Below are 18,499 nucleotides of genomic sequence, written 5' to 3'. Positions count from 1 at the left end.
ATCCAGACACTATTACCTGCTCTACTTCTACTTTCTGTGCAGAGATTGCACACTGCACAGAAAGCAAGCAAGCACTAAAATATGAAAGCTATGACTGTTCTAAAGACCAGCTCTTGGTTGTTGACAGCGTTCGTTCTGCATCAAAAGTGGATAAAAGCCATCTTGTCTACTGGAACAACCGATGAAATCATTCATAGTAAAGAACATTGCTAATAACTTCTGTTCAGCAAATAAAGATTTATTTCTGTGAAAATGTTTATTATTTGGACCTACCAGACAAATAGCCAAAAAACCCTGAAATGTTTTGTGAATTCATTTATTTGCCACTCTCTATTCGGGGTGTGCTAATGGTCACCTAATAGCTAGAGATTGTTTCTGTCTCCTGATTGGCTGGATGAAATGTTTTAAAATGGAAAATTACAAAGACTGCATAATCTTTTGATTGCAGAAATCCTTATTTGCATGCAAATGCATGTCTCCATATGTAGAGTAGCTATTCCCCAAACAACCTTGGGAACAATAATGCATTTACATGAATATTTGTAAATAGCAAGTAAAAAAGGGGCAGGAGTATGGTCAAAGAAGACAGCTGTTCAGAATTTAAATTAATGTTTCCGAACACCTAGATAAGCAACCTTCAGTGGATCTGACTTTCCACTGCATGTTCTTCATTTAGTTGTTTACACTTATGTAAAGCATGAACAACAAAGGAGATAAATACTAACAGAGCAGAATCATCCATTCTCCTATTCTGATTGCACTTTTTGCACTTTCAGTTTTCACAGAGAAAATGTTGGGTGCGAGTCATGCCCCAAATGACTGGCTGCAGTGAGGAATGCCTCACATGAATCTACAGCAGAGTTAAAAATGCCAGTTAAAAGCTTAATCTTGAACCAGCAGCAAAAGATCAATTAAATTGATAATGCTATTGATAATGAGCTTTCAGCCTAGCAGCTGGCAGTGTAATAAGATCCAATGGCTGCAAGCTAAAGCTAGACAAATTCAGCCTTTTAATACAGTATGCATTTTTAACTCTGAGGGGAAGTAATTAGAACAGGTTACACAGGTTTCTGTTGGCAATTTAAAAATTGAGACTAGGTATTTCCTCAAATGTATGCTTCATTGCAGATAAACGTTCAAGGATTACCTAAAACCTGCCCTTTTAAAAGGAGAAACTAAATGATCGCAGTGTTAATGTATCTGATCAGCTTCTGATTCAGAAGCTTACGAAGCTCTTTTAAATTAACTGCTCCTGTTTTTTGCCATCCACTGATAACTGCCATGGCTATTCAGGTTGTAATGCTACCAGAGCTGTGGCAGCCTAAGAGGAAGAGAAAGCAAGGTTTAAAAGGAAAGGAGTTTTTTTGAAAAGGCTAATGGAAAGGTGAAGCAGGAGAAAGGAGACAAGATTAGGGTCCCTTAGTGATTCTACAGATTGAAAAAAAAAATTTCTGAGATACAAGTTAGGAATAATTATTCTGCGATTAAATTATTATATTATTCATCTAGGTAGTTTGAAAGGAAAAAGGAGGCCAACACCTGTAGAACAGAAAGGATTTTAATAAGTAGCTGAAGAACAGAAAAAACATAAGGCTCAAGGCTAAATTTCCTCAAATATGCATGACTTTGTAGATGAGCACCCTAGAAAAAACAAAATCTGTTCCTGATGGGTCTCATATTATGTACCCAATAGTGCCACAAACAAATAGAACACGCATATTTTCTATTCATTAGTTACAAGATAGCACCTTGTGCTCAGTTTTAGCTGCATGACTTTAACAAAAAGGACAGACAAAGAAAAGTGCCAATTTTACTCTACACTGACTGCATCAAGGTTTGGCACACATGCTGAGGAGAGTGCAGATACTTATTAAAGATGCTGACACTGGCATAAAAAGTAATTACAGTATTGTGCCTCCCTTTATAACAAACAGCTCTACTTCCCTATCTTAGAGGTGACTCAAGGCCTTAAATTATAATTCTCAGTATTTCTCACATAGGCAAACACCACAGGATTTGAACAAGCGGATGTGCTTCCTGCTCATATTGCTTACTAACTATAATTATAGTATTTATGAATTTAAACCTTAATGACAACAAACACAGTAGTTCTCAGCACTTGTGCTAGAGATGTCACTTTCATTTTTCCATAAGCATTATATTAAAAATGGGAGAACGTTCAGAAGATATTAGAGAGAAGGTATTTTTCTTTATAACTCAGATGCAGGGGAGACATCTGTGTAAGACATGGAAACACAGCTTTAAATGTGTTTTAAATATTTCATGAAAAAAAGGCAAAGGTGTACAGCACTCTCTCCCATCTCAAGATCTGGATGGAGATTCTAGAAGCTATAAACTCTGACCTCCATCTCTGTGAAAAGGGAAGAATCTGTTGGAAAGAAAAGCTGCAGAGTCAATACAGTTTCTGTGCAGGACAATCCTGCCTCATTACTAACCTTCCAGAGTTTTATGGGGTGTAGATAAGTGCATGGATAAAGAAGATTCGGTTGGCATAAAATATTTTCAGAAGCATTTGCGAAGGTATGAGCATATGAAAAGCATATGAGAAGGTATACTAAAAGCTATGAAGAAACAAAGCTGCCATGGTCATAGTCTTTGAAAGGAAGAAAGGGCCTTTTATCAGTTGAAAGCTGGTTAAAGGATAGGAAACAAGGGGCTTAGAACTTAACGGTCTCCCTCCAGGGTGGCGAAGAACCAGAAGTGGGGTTCTTCTTGAGATGGTCTCTGCATCGCAGAAGGGGGCAGCAGATTGAAAGTGAGGGCAGAGAAGGGCAAAAAAAATGGTTGCAGGAACAGAAGAGTTGCCGATGGGAGGCTAAGGAGGCTGAAACTCTTCAGTTTGGAAAGGAAAAGGCTGGTAGGGGAGGCTGGCAGGATGTGAGAGAGGTTTGCAATATCATGCAAGTGGAGGGGAAGCTGAAGGTGGCTCTGTTGTTCACTAAATCCTGCAGTACTAGAAGCAGGGGGCATGCAATGAAGTTAGAAGGAGATCGATTCAAAACAGGCACAAGGATGTACTACTTCACACAGCAGGTAGTGATCTTCTGACATGGGTTGCCACAGGAGACTGTAGAGGCAAAAGGTATTACCAGGCTCAGAAAGGGATTAGGCACATTCCCGGACAAGAGGTTCACAGATGGAAACTAAAAGGATTTGTCAGGGATGTACCCTCTATCATCCTTGATACGCCAGTTCTAATTGCTGAGGGAGAAAGAGAACTGTGTGCACAAAATGGTCAATTTGCAGACTTTTCTCCAAATAATGTCTCTTTTTTGCCACTGAGAGAGGCAGGCCAGATGGGCTGTTGGTCTGATCTGGTGGTCACCAATAGGCTGGTGACCAGTACAGTTACCTTTTTATAATTTATTACCTTTTCCAATAGTTTGATTTTACGGTTAGCTTAAAAAAAATATTGGGAGTAAAAACTAAAAAGAAATTGGATGAAAGCCTGTAACAAATTATAAACAAATACGAATCAACAAAGAAGCTTTTGCCTGGCAGAATGCATTACATATTTAGAATAGCTCGCACTACATACCTTATGATATCTCTGATCACTGTACAGCATTGTTTGCAATCTCTACTGTTTTAAGTCGGTTTGGCTTTTGGTTTCTCCTAACGTTGTCTGTGAGAGAGGCATACTCATTTTCTGTTTGCTTTATTTTGTTCTGTTTTTAAGCATCATCTCTTATCCTCCAGTAGTGGTTTAGTAAGGTCTGTTACATTTTGTCAGTTTGAAACATGATGCCGTGAAGATAAGGTACAGCTACAGTGAAAAGGGTCCTTTTCCAGCAACAGAACAGCAATATATTTGAATAGTGAAAGGGGAAGCGTAGGCCAATCCCTCCTTTTCCACCGCCTTTTGTTTCCATGATTGCTATATCCCTTCTAATGAATTTATTCCTTCTTTCCCCTTCTATATTTTCATGCTGCTGTAGGTCCCACTCAACAAAGTACTGTTCATATACTTCATGTATATGAAGCCTGAGAAGAGCCCCGCACAGCACTCCCCTTGACGCAGCATAACTGACCGTGATGTGGCACTACCTGAGGTAGCTCTGAAAGAGGAGCCCCAGTACTGGGGGTAGATTCAGTACATACTGACTAGCTCCATATCTCACTGAAAGCATCACTTGACAAGATAAATTTCCAATTTGTCTGAGACCATTACTACAAGGACAGTACAAGTTCATACATTTAACAGTGCTCATAAAATATCTCAGGTTCCTTTATCTTGTAAGCTTCCCTTATCTTTCAGGCTGCAGGGTTATTTAGTTAGTTGTTTCGTTTGGGGAGGGAAAGTCAGTTGTTTTGCTTTCCTTTTGTTTATTGCCAAACCAGTACATAACAGTACTATCATGAAATTTTTAAGTTCTGCACATTATTTCATGGCTCTTTCAGAAGAATCTCTTTGCCATTTCTTGTCTCCTTTCCTTGTCCTATGTTTGTGTCGATATCACGGAGAGCTGTGGCCAGCCACCTGGCAGGAGAGGGAATGGCGTGCAGTCATCACAGCCGTGCAGAAGGATCCCGTCCCAATAGGTGCTGGAAGAGCTTTTGCTATTGATATCAGTGAGTCCAGGATCCCAGTCACAGACTGAACCTTACACTGGATGTGAAATGCTGCCATGCTGCAGTGATGGTATTACTCTCACATGAAATGTATCCAGGAGCTGGTTAATGCTGTTCCGGAGCAGCTCACCTGAAATATTTCCCCTTGGAACACGCCCTTATAATTTAAAATTAAATCACATTTCCTGGAGATCTGAGATCACCATTCTATGCTCCTGAATAGGAGCATCATCTATGCCTAACAGCTCCCAGAAATAAAAAACATATACATTGCACATTAAAAGTAAATAGAAAATGGGAGTATTTTAGAACATTTTAGTTATGATTGCTATATGTAATAATGTTTGACAGCAAAAAAATAAAGGGTATGACTTACAAGGATAATTTTCTTGCAATTCTTTAGTAGTTTTATATTTCCTTGTCTTTATTTTGTAGTTTAATATATTGCTTTGCCTTGTCATTGAGTGCATCAAAACTTTCTCTTCCAACTTTTGCTAAAGTATTTTAATTAAAATGAGAGTATTTACAGTTGTTATGTTGTATTAATATTCCAGTAGGCATAAAAATTTCACTAAATAATATTGAATAATTAAGAAGTAATACATTATTGATCAGATAGGAACAGTTTCCTACAATATAAAATGCTATTGTGCTTTGTTTGTGCTTTTAATATCTGTTATTGAAATCTCAAGTTGATATTGGTAAATGACTTTCTACCATATAGACTGAGAAAATTTTAAATAGGCTAACATCATCTAGGGTGGAAAATATAAAAACGAACTTCATATTCTGGCTGATCTCTCCCCAAAAATAGGATTTAAAAATACCTGAAGACAGTAAAACTTAAGTTTATTATTTAATATATCACCTCACATTTCCTCTTATTAGGTGATTAAATTACCTTATCAGGTAATACATTATTTATTACGTACAAGTGTTATTGTTGATTGTATATCTTGTGATATTCTTTAAGAAAAGCCTGAGATATGCATTATGGGGGAAGCTAATAGAGATTATAAAAAGGAAATCCTATTCTAAAATGGGACACAGACAAATGTGTGTTTCTCTTTCTCTGAAAATGTCCATTGACATTCCCAGTTTGAATTTTCTGTGTAGTCACCTGGTTTCTCTTCATAAATGTTTAAGTGGCAGTCGCTGAAATTAGTCTCAACAGAAACTTTCTGGGCCTACTTTTCTTTTTTGTCCATTTTTTTAACAAAAATCCTACAGAACATCAAGTGAATCTCATATAACATGATGAGCGGTCCATGTGTTAAGCTTGCTTGCTCAGGAAACGATGTCCTCGTGATACCAGTCGTTCCACCCTCTCCCTCTCCTTTTCAGAAACTTCCACCTGGCTGTCCACGTTTGACTCTATTTGATAGAGCAGGCTTGAAGGCTTGATCCAAACTAGAGACCTAGAAGTAGTACCAGCGGAAGTCACAGGGGCAGATTACATGTACTGTGGGCACGGAGAGAGCAGGCAGTAGCATGGTGGGGGTATGAGAAATACATGAGACACAAATGAGTAAGAAGCTGGGGTTTACTAGTTTCACTGTACATGGAGTTGTTATTTAATGTCTACTGAGTCATTTTTTTAAAGAGTTTCACTTGCAAGCATAGTTTATATGTTAGCACTCCCACCTGTTTGTTGTGGAAGAGGCTCACACACGAATGCTTGCATGGATGCACATCCACCACATAAATACTGACTGTGAGAAACTATGACATTTAGGCCTAAATAAAAAACAGTCATCCTCCTTCTATCCTCCCGCAGGATCTATCAAACCGCCTTAGGAAAAGAAAGCCCCCAATTAAGCATTATAAATCCTAGAAAAATAACATACATTTTAAAAAATAACACTTTTTCTGAAGCTTATTGGCTGCTACACCTGCACAAGCTTACTGGAGAACTGCGAAAACAGGGATTCGCAACTACATCCGGCAGTATTCAGATTCCTACTGACAGACCATGTTTTATTACCCAAACATCTTCCTCCATTGGCCATGCTCTGCAGTGTTATCCTCTCCTAAATCAAGCTTTCCAAGCACAACTAACACCAAAAATTCTTCAGTTACTGATGCAAAGCAGTTTGGACTGAGTGTGTAGCAAAGAGGGGTATAGTTGGGATGCACAGAATCAGTTCATCAACCACGGGCGCCTAAAGAACTATTACTAGAGCAACATGAAATATCCTCAAAGGGAAAAAAGACGTCTTTAAGCCTGTAAAGCTTGCAGAAATAGGTTATGTTTCTATATGTTTCCATTACTATTTGCAATGTTCCTTGTTGTATTCTCAGGTTATTCTACAATGAACAATTTGTATTTTCTATTTATTCAGTATGTTTGATCTCCATGTCCCTGACATACATTTACAACACTTCTAAAATGCAACCACCTCTAGTGTATTGGCAAGCTATCCAGATAAATTTTTTATAATAACCAGAGTAGGAAGGATTGGAAGGAATTTTTTTATTTGACAGAGCAATAAGAGCAGAAATCGAGCTGAATGCTTCTATCTCTAAGACCTAATGGCCCAAGCTACTTTATCCCAGTAGCTTTCATAGACAAAAAAAAGTTTTTGTCTTCTCTTTCTCCTGTGCCACTTAATTCAAAAACAGATATGTTAGCCTAGTCTTGTACAAAACTGTCAGCTACACAGTGTCATTACTGCAGAAATTGAAGAGCTGAGCTGAAAATATTAATGTTCTGTTACTGTAATTTGCTACCTCTTCCCCCGTCACCTAGTCAAAAAAAAGAAGTTGGAAAGTTCTTTGAAAGTTCTACCAAGGTGCTGTACGCCACTCAGCCAAGCTACGGACCACATAAATATTTAAATCATCTAATTATACTCAGTAATGATCTTATCAGAACTGCAGTAGCTATATTAGGGAAATATTTAAAGTGTGAAAGTAGAAGTAGACAGTGTGTGCTAAGATGACTAGGCCGTTTTTCACAGCTTATTGTATTGTTTATTATTTCAGCTTCACTAAAAATGATAGGACTCATTTCCTTGGAAATCATTTGACTACTTCTATATTTCTACTACTTTTATTTTAGAGCACATAAAATTGCCAATCTTGATTATTTTTTCTCCGCTTGCTATGCATTTTTTCAGTCTATAAGCTAAAATACCATTTATGAACAGTATCACAGAATCACAGAATGGTTGGGGTTGGAAGGAACCTCTGGAGAGCATCTAGTCCAACCACCCTGCTCAAGCAGGGGGTCTCTAGAGCATATTTCCCAGGATCTCATTCAGATGGGTTTTTCAATATCTCCAGCGAAGGAGACTCCACAGCCTCTCTGGGCAACCTGTTCCAGTGCTCAGTCACCCTCATAGGAAAGCTTTTCCTCATCTTCAGATGGAACTGCCTGTGTTTCAGTTTATGCTTGGTTTTGGAACTGGTGGAAAATAATTTCCTCAAAATATCATTATTTTTCCTGCAAAGATTTTCCACTAGTGGTGCTGAGCTATCCCACTCCTTGAGTAAGCAAATATCTACTATGTTAAGAACAGAGAGTTTCCTTCCTCTCCTAAATAAAAGAAAGATTAATAGTAAATACTAGTCCAGCAAGCAGCAGGCTCAGAAATTTGTCATTTGGTTCTGGATGAACAAGGCTATATATACAGGTATAAGCATCAGGAAGAATTTTTTTTTTTTTAAAAATGAACCCCCTCATACCTTCAGAATTAACACATACAGAAAGGATATTTGTAGTTTCAAGATCTTAGTCTTCAAATTTCAGGTAGAAATCCTGGCTCTGCCACAATCTTGGATACAGCCTTGGGCAAGTGACGGGGAATTTGATGTAAGAGATGACATAGGGGCCAACAAATTAGTCAACACAGTGCATTGTAAGCATTTCAGCACTGAGAGCAGAGCATAAAACCCCGAGGTACTTAAGGCTGACCCACAGTGCAGAGGGAGAGCGAGGCTGCATCGATTCTCACCCTCCGATGAGCATTTCAGTACAACCTACAGCTTGCAGCTCATGCAGACTCCCACTTCTGCCAAGCACTGCTCCCAGGGTTTTTTCTATGTGTGAGACTAGAGAAGTGAGATGCAAATGCATGTCCAGGGCTCGCTCTGATATGGAAATGGACTGAAGCTGCAAGATAGTGGCTACAGCTGGGCTTGGGAAATGGGAAATGACCCTTGCTATAGCAATATTCGGCAGACCCTTAGACAGGCTAAACAGAATCTGAAACAGCCTGTATAATGATAAAAAAAATTCTTTTTGTTACTCAACTGCAAACGTTATTAACGGCTGCTCACCTAAAATCCTAAGGCTTCTTGTGGCTTCAGCATCTTATTAAAGCTCCACAAAGGTTCACGGTCAAGAACTATTTACTATGAGCAGATGCATACAGTCCTTCTCAAAAAGTTAGCAGCAATTGTACCTTTCTTTAACAATTTGGTTGTCAGGGTGGTGAAACAAATCATTTTCTTTGTCAGCAGTTAGAAAATTTGCCTGAGAAGTGGGGAATCTGAATTGCTCCTCACCCTGAAGGGAGCCAGACCTACTACTTCCCTCCCACCACAGGAGAGTGCATACACCCAAATTTTATGCAAAATGTACATAATTAAAATATCATGTTCTCATGACACCTTTTTCTTCACTCTAGCTACTAACCTTCATGATCAGACCTCATTCAAAATGTTAATATTTTCAGTAAAATTCTACAATAATTTAGTAGGCATAGGGACAATGTTTTTCTGCTCTCTAAACTGCAAACAGCAAAACATTTGTGATCTGTACCTTTCAAAATAATTTTTGTCTTTTTTTCAAGTTAGGTAACCAGTCGTGAAGTTCTGTTTCTAGACAGGTACTTTGTTTACATTTTGAAACTTGTCTTAGCACAAATTATATACCTACACTAGGATTTATATTACAGTATTGGCACCTAGAGAGATAGAAAACATCTAGAGAGAAAAGTAATATCTCCTTCGCTGGAGATATTCAAAAGCCATCTGGATGTGATTCTGGGCAATATGCTCTAGGTGACCCTGCTTGAGCAGGGAGGTTGGACTAGATGATCTCCAGAGGTCCCTTCCAACCTAAACGATTCTGTGATTCTGTGATTCTGTAATGACATTTATGAATGTGAGTATTTTTTTATTTGCTTTTTTCATGTTTATTTTGCCTTACCTAGTGGAAACCAATAGACTGCTTTTTTTGCATTTAATGAAATACATGAGTCAAATTTCTCAAGATGGCATCAAACATATGAAAAATATATTGAGGACCGTGTAAATATTTGGACAGTAATGGAAATATTCTTTCCTATAAATAAAAAGTTATATTTGCTTCACAGTATCAATTCATTCTTAGAAATAACAGTCATATCTCTTTTCCCATTTATCTACATTCTTATATCGCCATATTATCATCACAATAAATATGCACAACTTTTTCACGAGCACAAAAATGGGTATAAATATAGCATCAATCAAAATAAATAAATTTATTTCTATGGGAAAAAAATGGCGCCAACTGTTAAAAAAATTAGGCAATAATTTTTACTTCAATACCAATAATGTAATTTTATTTTAATTCCTATAGATACTTTAAATCTTAAAGAAAGTTCAGGGCTATATTATTATACAAACGTGAATATTCAAGATAGATTGGCTTACACAGTGCAAGACTGCAGAGAAAATCCTAAAGAATTTTGTAGCAAGTGAGTCTTGGTGCAGTGGTGAGGGAGAATCACAAAAGAGTTTCTAATAAGGCATTTGCAGGTGCTGAAATGTTATTGTGTACTAAGCTGTGTGTACTGTGTACTAAGCTAGCAACTGCTTTGAGGAATCAGATGTGAAAAATTCACTTTTGGTATCAGAGGAGCCACCACTGAAATGAGTTAAGGAAGGATTTGTATGTGAGAGTCTTTGGCTTCTGCAAAGATCTTTTACACAATACAAAACCTGAAGGGGTCCTCATTAGGGTTCGTTTGTAGATAAATAAACATGCTTTCCATGAAACCTAAGTGGAAACTCAGAAGAGCACTGCTTTTAAAGATCCTGAAAGTGATTTCACAGACTTTGCAATGCAGCACATTCCAAATAATTTATTTAAGTCTCATACTGTAGTTCACATCCTTCTCTAGTTATGAATTGGAAACACTAGTTGTCTGTATGTGCTGGTAATACACTGCTGAACCTGTAAGCTATTCAGTATAAAATTAGTATGAAACAATAGAATAATTGAATAGAATAATTATAATCCTGAATCAATGGGAACAGAACAACCTCAGGTGTTGGTAGAGGACTACACATAATTTCATCTCTTAAGTCTTGTCTACATGCAACCAGGCTCGTAACAAAAAGTTTTAGCATCTGGCTTAGATTTGCTCACAGAACAACCTAACCATCTTCAAATACAGAAGGAACCGCAGAGAAAACATGACAATACTTTTGCCTCACTATGACATTATATGGTATTGAGCAACAGATGAAAAAACCCTGAAATAATAAACACACTTTAACATTAAGCATCTAAGTAACCCCACTGAACACAAGGAAATAGACAAGCAAATACTTGATTGAAGAAATTTCTAAATGTACTATGGTTATCTCTCCCAACATAGTACACCCTACATAGGGATGGCAAACAAATCTTGCAATTTATCATTTGAGAGCTTAACCTTAGTCAGAAGCAGATTCATTTCTTCCTAAAAGGGGTATTCCTATATGTGGTGGCGTTGCAGATTAGACCACAGATGATAGCTTTGTGAGTTTGGGAAATTATCAATATTTTCAAAAGTAATTTGTTATTTTGGGCCTAGAGAAAATGAAAAATTATATTAGCTAAAAAAATCAAAAGCTGTTCTTGTCTTCATGTATACGGTGCTCTTTATATGTGTGTGATTCTTCTGTATGTTTAGCTTGCCATTTTCTCTTCTGTTTTCCTATTTGGCAGAAAAACATGAAATATGAAGATAAACCTCTCCTTGCTGTTAACAGCAGAGCTTCTAAAAGCAACTTGCCCCCTTCTGAAACTCTAACTTATTTGATGGTTCAAATTGTCATGTTTTCTAGTGATTTTAAAATAATAAATGAGAAAATCATGACCAGAAATTAGTATTTTTTCAAGAGGATCTTCTGTGTAAATGAGTTATCGGTTTTACCCCGATAACTAATGGGACAAATAAAAATTTCCCATTTTTCTAATGGGAAAAATAAAAATCAGTTATACTCCATTTCTCCGGTTGTTCTGTGATCTTTAATGCTATTCTACCTTGTTTGTTTGTTTTGATTTTGTCAATAGCATCACTGAGCTCATAGCTGTTGGCTAGGTCTTAAAAGGTATCTCATCTATCATTTCTGATGTTTGGTGCTTGGCAGATCTATTTGCAAGCACTCAGTGAATGAGATGATAAATGTGATATAAATACTTGGAGAAACAGATGTAAATACAGCTCTTTTTAAATTCACTGCTTTCACTGGAGTGCTTATCCCTAGAAAAATCACATGGATGGTGTTTTGTGAATAATATGAACACAAATTTGGTACCAGTCAAAGACCCAAAATAAAACGAGAACAACCGCAAAGTGATAAAGGCACTTTTTTCTAGTTGAAAGTCAAGGTGTTTCAAGTGCAGAATAATTTAGCCAAACAAATTCATAAGGGTGTCAAACACCTAAAGACATATGAAAAAGTCTTCCTGAAAATTCTTATTCAAATAAAGATAAAATTTCCTTTACCAGTACCTTTATTCCATGTTCTTAAGTCTGCAGAAGTATTTAAGGACACAAATAATTGTGTGCATACATGAAAGAATTGCTGACAAGAACAAATCTTGCCTTACCATGAATGTTATGCTGAAAACTTGATTCTCCGAGTTAAGCTCTCCAAATCAAAAGAATGAAAGAATACACATGATTCCACCAAAACAAGTCATCACTTTGGAATTCTGAATATTAAAAAAATACACAAAAACAAATTACACCTAGAGAATGGTCTGGAAAAGCTATTCACAGGATAATTTTAAATAGAGCAGAATATAATATGCTGCTCATTACCAAATTATAAAAAGATTAATTTTATCAAATTATTTTATTATGAATCTAATTTTGCTGGCACTCCATACCTGAAGTTAAATGTTTCCTTTTCTACTTCTCTTTACTTCATTCTTTTCCACTGTTAAAAATAATACAGAAATGAGCCAAAAGTACATATAAATAGACGTTGTTGTCCTCTGTTTCTTTTGCTACATGCTGCAGGTGTGCTTCCTTTTGGATTTGAGCACTGAAGCAATCTGTTCATCTTCAAGACTGTGGTATATAATAGCAGTATTATGTGCATACATAGCACCAGAAGTGACCTGGAAAGATAACCTAGTCCTTCTCTAAGGCAGAATCACCTTTAGCTATTTCCTCCCTGACAGATGCTTGTTAAACCTGTTCTCAGAGGTCTCCAGCGGCAGAAACCTCTTCAGGCAATGTGTTACAGTGCTTCACTAGCTTCAATGTTAAATTTCCTGCGCTCCAAACTAAATCATATGTGCTGCAGTTTAGCCTGATACTTCTCATTCTATCATAAACAGAAATAATAGGTTCTTGTATTTATTACTTTGCAGTAGCCATTCAAGTATTTTGAGACAGTTAATGTCCTCCTCAGTCTTCCCTTGAAGCTAAACAACCACATTACATTTAAATCTTTCATACCCAAATGGGAAATGACAGGCCAAAAAGCTGTCTTATAGAGGAGGAGGGGGAAGTTGCACTTGATCACAAGCTGAATCTGAGTCAGTGTCACATTTGGACAACGTAATGGCCTGTGGAAGGGAAAAACACCCTACTGAAAATGTATTATTCCGGTACTATTCAGATCACTCATTTGAAATAGTAATAAATTTCTTTCCTCTTGCCTTTATTGGTTGATGTGATCTGCATTTTGCAGATGTGTGTGTCTGAAACAATTGTATTGCTTTTAAAAAGCTGAAGTTAAAAAAAAATTAAATACAGGATCATATTTACTTTCAGATTAAGGCTGTTCTGCTTAATCAAGTGTGAGGTTCAGAATGACTGACAGTAGTTTAACTTTCAGTTCTTTCACGAGTGGTTTTACCAGGCTAACAGAACTTAATCGTGTGCTTTGCTGTACAAAACCACAACCCTAGCACCATAAAGTCCCGGTTTTGTTTTGGTTTTTTTGTTCTTCTCTGATGAACTTGATATTTGATTGAATTTTGTCATTATCAGCATTCAGTGCCACTGATTTGGCAGGCCCTTCACGTGGTGCTGAAGAGGCTTCAGTGTAGCCCTTCAAAGACATTTCCTTTGCTGGCAGGTATTTTCCTACAACATAGCTGAAGGAGCAACTGAAAAGCCGCTGTCTGTGGCCTTAGTTCATACTCTATGTTTATTTAAATTATACCATCATATTACAGTGTTAGAACACATGCCATTTCCATTAACTTATTCTACCAACCAATCTTTTCATATATCCTTCCTATTTGCTGTTTATTCCAGCTGGAGAAGGTACTGCACGCTTGCTGATGACATAGATCAGCTTGAAACTGCCTTTTGGCTCTTCACCTTACTCTCTTGGACACATAGGAAATGGAAGTTAAGATCAGGTCCCTGGTTAGGTCAATTCATAAACTTCAGTTGGCTTCAGTGGAACCCTGATTTTGTCTGGAAGGACCAGCTTCAGCCTGCTGTTGCCTTTCATCTCCGAAAACTGGCAGGAGCACACACAGTGAACTATGCTTCTTCTTTAACTACTTTGGATTTTTCTCAATATGATGTTATCTTCTGACTATGTGCTTCCCACCATGCTGCTTACTACACACATGCAAAGTGGCAGTGTTACACCTCACAGGAAAACAAAAAACAGTTTTAGCTTGTGTCAGATCATCAGTGCTTAACCCTTTGTCCCACCCTCACAACAGACACACACACCTGCACCAAATGGGTATCAATTCCTTTAAAGTGCAAGTCTGAAGTGTCATTTCCCACTATGCACTGACACCAGGGAGACTGCGTTGGCCAAGAGCAAGACAGGGAGCTCAAAAGCCGTGGACTTAGAAACGCAAGGAAATAAATCCAATAAGGCTTATATTCTAACTCATTGGGCAGTATGAGGAAATGAAAACAGCCAGCAAAGAACAAGATGTACCAAGGATGGGCGGATGCTTGAAATACTGCCGTTCTTGAGGTTCAGGACTCCAGGGAGCCTGGGAACTTGCAGCCAGAGCCCTGTCCTGCCACTGGACCCGTCTTCTTACAAGAGCAAGAGGTCTCAGAGTTTGCTTTCAGGACAGAGACTGTGGTGATAGTGGCAGACTGATATTCTTACGTATATGAGAAAACTTCAAAAGGAGTCAGGAAAGAAAAAATGAGAGGAAGAGGAGATTTTAATGAAAAGTATGTAAATAGACAGAGAAATATTTAATAAGAGAGATAAAAACGGAGAAAGAAAGTGGGAAAAAAATGGAGGAAGGGAAATAAGGAACCCAGAAGAAAAACACTGTAAGAGAAAAATAACCTTTTAGTGAAAGTAATAGGGTCATAACTCTAAATAACTTGGGAGACCTCTAGAGGTGCTTGCTGTGTTCTGTGCTTTCCAGGCTGTCGAACTGAGCACAGCAGCAGGTACGCAGCCAGGGCTGTGACGCTTGCATATTCTTACTGAGGCCAGTAATCTAAGGAGTCAGCCATGCAGTTAATGCGGATTGTTGAAAGATCAACTGCCCTGCAATAAGAAATTTAAATGCCACCATTAGACAAAAATGTGCTATTGATGAGAGTGCAAACAGGTCAGAAAACTTGAAACAGAAGTCAGTTCATACTTACATTGCTGCACCTAATTTCCTTTTTTTTCAAGGTATCATTCCTTAAGTCTGTGATTTTTTCAATGTAGTATGCCATATTTAGACTGGTATGGTTTCTTAATGTCTGATAATTGTGTGGGCTTTTTTGGGCAGAATTTCACGCAGAGAGTAAAACCAGCAGATGAACATTTCTGATACTTGCTTAATTGCTCTGTCATGTCTGACCGTCTTTGGAAAGCGCAAGAAGATATATCACGGTTATTAGTACATTTGCTAACTGCCAGTTTTATTTTCAGAAGCCTCTGTTGCATTTTGTTTCAGTGAAGACTTTATGCTTCTGAAATATTTTTTTCCCTCTTTCTCTTCAAATCCCATGTCCTATATAGTGTATTTTTTTTGCCTTTATGTTGATCTTTTAATGTTACCTATATATTTAGGAAATGATCCATCAGATATCTAGGTTACCATTAAGCTTGCATACCAGTGAATTTTGCTGAACTATGGTACTGCATAAAATCCAGACTATAAAACAGTCAAGGCATATTAAATGAAAAGCAATGGTTGTGAGAACATATGAAGAATATTGCCACTGTTTAGCATACTTTGTAAAAATCCCAAATTATATCCTTCCAAATCATTCAAAAAATATAAAAGCTTGAGGACTATTACAGTGATCACCACATCGACTTTTCTATCACTAAGTGTGCCAAAGCATATCAGGAAAAAATTGTGAAGGTGTTGTGCTCAGCAGCATAGTAAGAGTCCCTGTGCTCCAGCAAAGAAATAAGGCCATACATCTTACAAACTCCGTTTTCTCTTGTGAGTTCAATTAATAACAGAAGGAACTTTCTTTGGGTTTACCTGCCAGAGATATGATACATATTACAGTGAGAAGAATTTCTTTTACCTCTTTCTATAATGGTGGCTAGTAATTGCTAAGAAGGAATTATTATTTCTAATTCATCAGTCTTGTGGAGACAAGTCAGAAGCAGCAAAATGTAAATCTCAATTCTTTTTCTTCATTTGTCATCACAGTGACAAAGCTCTATTGTCAGCTGAACAGATGTATTAAATGCCTGGCGCTTGCTTGTGTTAAAAGAGCAACAGCAAAAAAGAGATCATTTCTTTCTGAGTAATACACATCAAAGCAGAAACATTCTTTTTCTCTTCAGTAATTTGCTTGAGTGTTTTGTTTGCTTTATACCAGATACGAACTTTTAGTACTAGTGGTATATCAAGGAAGAATTATGAAAGTATTATACCTTTACAAATTCCAGAAATCCACTGCTCTTTTTTATGCCTTCATTCTATCTTTATATCAAAATGTACAGAGTTTATGAACTCATAATGGAAGAGTACTTGCTAAAATATGCCTATTAAAATGCAAATGTTGACCTTCCACTAAGTCTTAAGTCAAAAGTTTTTTCCCTTCAATTTCTCTAGAATAGATATAATTTGAAACAGGAGAGTAATTTTCTTTGTAGATCATGCTTCTTTTATTTTGTTTTTCTAATGATTTGGCATTCTTTAGATGGCTTTCTTTTTTTTTTTTTTTAAGAAAAGCAAAATATAAACTTTCCTTGGGACTGAAAAGGAAGCATTGCATTTTAGCATTACAAAAAGCAAAAAATAATACATTAAGAGTCACTGTGATTATAAGAAAAATCAAATGTACTTTTCCATTGTGAAAAAATAATATTAATAATAACATGATAATATAAAGGCGATAAGCATATTCAAAAATCATCATATAAAATTACTGATAAAGTTCTCTGTAAGTTTTCTATTCCTAGCTATAAGTTATGATTTTCCTTTTTAATCCTTCCTTCTCGTACCTTAACTGATTTATAGGCTATTCTCATTCTAGGAGATGCACTATAAAGTACTGAATCCTGGCTTTCTTCCTATTGATACACAGTAAGAATGAAAATTACATCAGCCAAACTATTTTTGAAAACCTCACCTAAGATGGCTAAAATATGTGAAAATATTGCAAGTCTTGGACAAAACACCAATACCTGTGCTTTAGCAAAGGAACAATGTTGTACGTTTTGTACATATTCTCTTGAGGGTACTGGTAAAACTAGAGAGATTTCTTTGGGTTCATCTGTTAGAGCCAAATTGCAGCTTAGGTTAAGAAATTTCTCCATGTGTTTTTTGAGAAGGGTTTCTAAGAAGACATTTCCTACTGAAGTGTTCACTAAGCCAAGACGAAGCGTGTATTAGGGCCTACATAATAGTATTTTCAAGCGTCCTGTCTGAGGATCCTAAGCCAACCTCAGATCCTACTACCTCCGACAGAACCTGAGCATTAATAACACATTTCCAGCAGGTGATCCTCCCTAACTGGCCCTCCCTGCCCTTTTCTGGAACAAGATGAAATAAATGCACGTGTGTATTCATCAGCACCTGTCTCAAGCAAGCAAGCAAATACTAATAATGTTAGCGTTTGGGTCTCAAAATGAAACTGGATCCTCTTCATTCCCAGCACGGACAGAAGGCCTTCTGTCTGCTTGCAGTCACAGGAAATTAAATGGAAAACATTAGAAATGATGGCAATTCTATTTGCCACCCACATAAACTAGATTAAAAGACATCATTAAACAACAAATTAAGGCAAATCTCTGGACTCTGTGCGGTATGATCTTTTGCTGCTCTACAAATGAGGTAGAGCTTCTGTAATTTGTTCAATGATTTCTGTCAGATCTAGGAAAACACAAACCAAAGCTATACAAGCTATACTCATAGTTTTGACCACTAACCTCTATTTCCACACTAATCTGCACAGAGAAGTAAATCCCTGAACGTGCATGTCTGAAAGGCTGGGGAAAAGCAGAAAGCAGCCAAAGCAAGCTGTGTTGTCTCCTTTTTTTTTTTTCCCCAGCACGGGGATTCATCTGTTTTCTGCCTAATGCCAGACGATACCTTCCTACATCCAAGGATGGATTCCCCTCCTTTCCTCGCTATCCTTCATGGAAAAAACAGTGGGAGGACACGCACTTGTTATGAAACACTGGAGACTGGCTGTAGCTAAAAGACTGGTCAAGGTGCGTGGTGCTATAGGTGATTTTAAAATCTCTAGGTCACTACTGAAATTTCTTGCTCATTTACACAATTCGAGTC

General features: G+C 37.3%; 1 long non-coding RNA gene across 2 annotated transcripts; it reads right to left on the bottom strand.

Moving 5' to 3' along the window:
- Window positions 1-10,195: 10,195 nt before the first annotated feature.
- On the bottom strand, window positions 10,196-13,546 carry LOC138067231 (uncharacterized). Of its 2 annotated transcripts, XR_011141080.1 has the most exons (4): window positions 13,171-13,546; window positions 12,689-12,738; window positions 12,407-12,511; window positions 10,196-11,507 (listed from the first exon to the last, which is right to left on the bottom strand). It is a non-coding gene; the product is annotated as an uncharacterized lncRNA (long non-coding RNA). The 2 variants fall into 2 exon arrangements; XR_011141079.1 differs by having other exon boundaries at window positions 12,689-13,546.
- Window positions 13,547-18,499: the final 4,953 nt, after the last annotated feature.

The sequence above is a fragment of the Struthio camelus genome, chromosome 4 (assembly GCF_040807025.1).
Source record: "Struthio camelus isolate bStrCam1 chromosome 4, bStrCam1.hap1, whole genome shotgun sequence".
Classification (NCBI taxonomy): Eukaryota; Metazoa; Chordata; class Aves; order Struthioniformes; family Struthionidae; genus Struthio; species Struthio camelus.
Note: the sequence above shows the minus strand (reverse complement) of the source record. Positions and strands in the feature narration are given on the sequence as shown.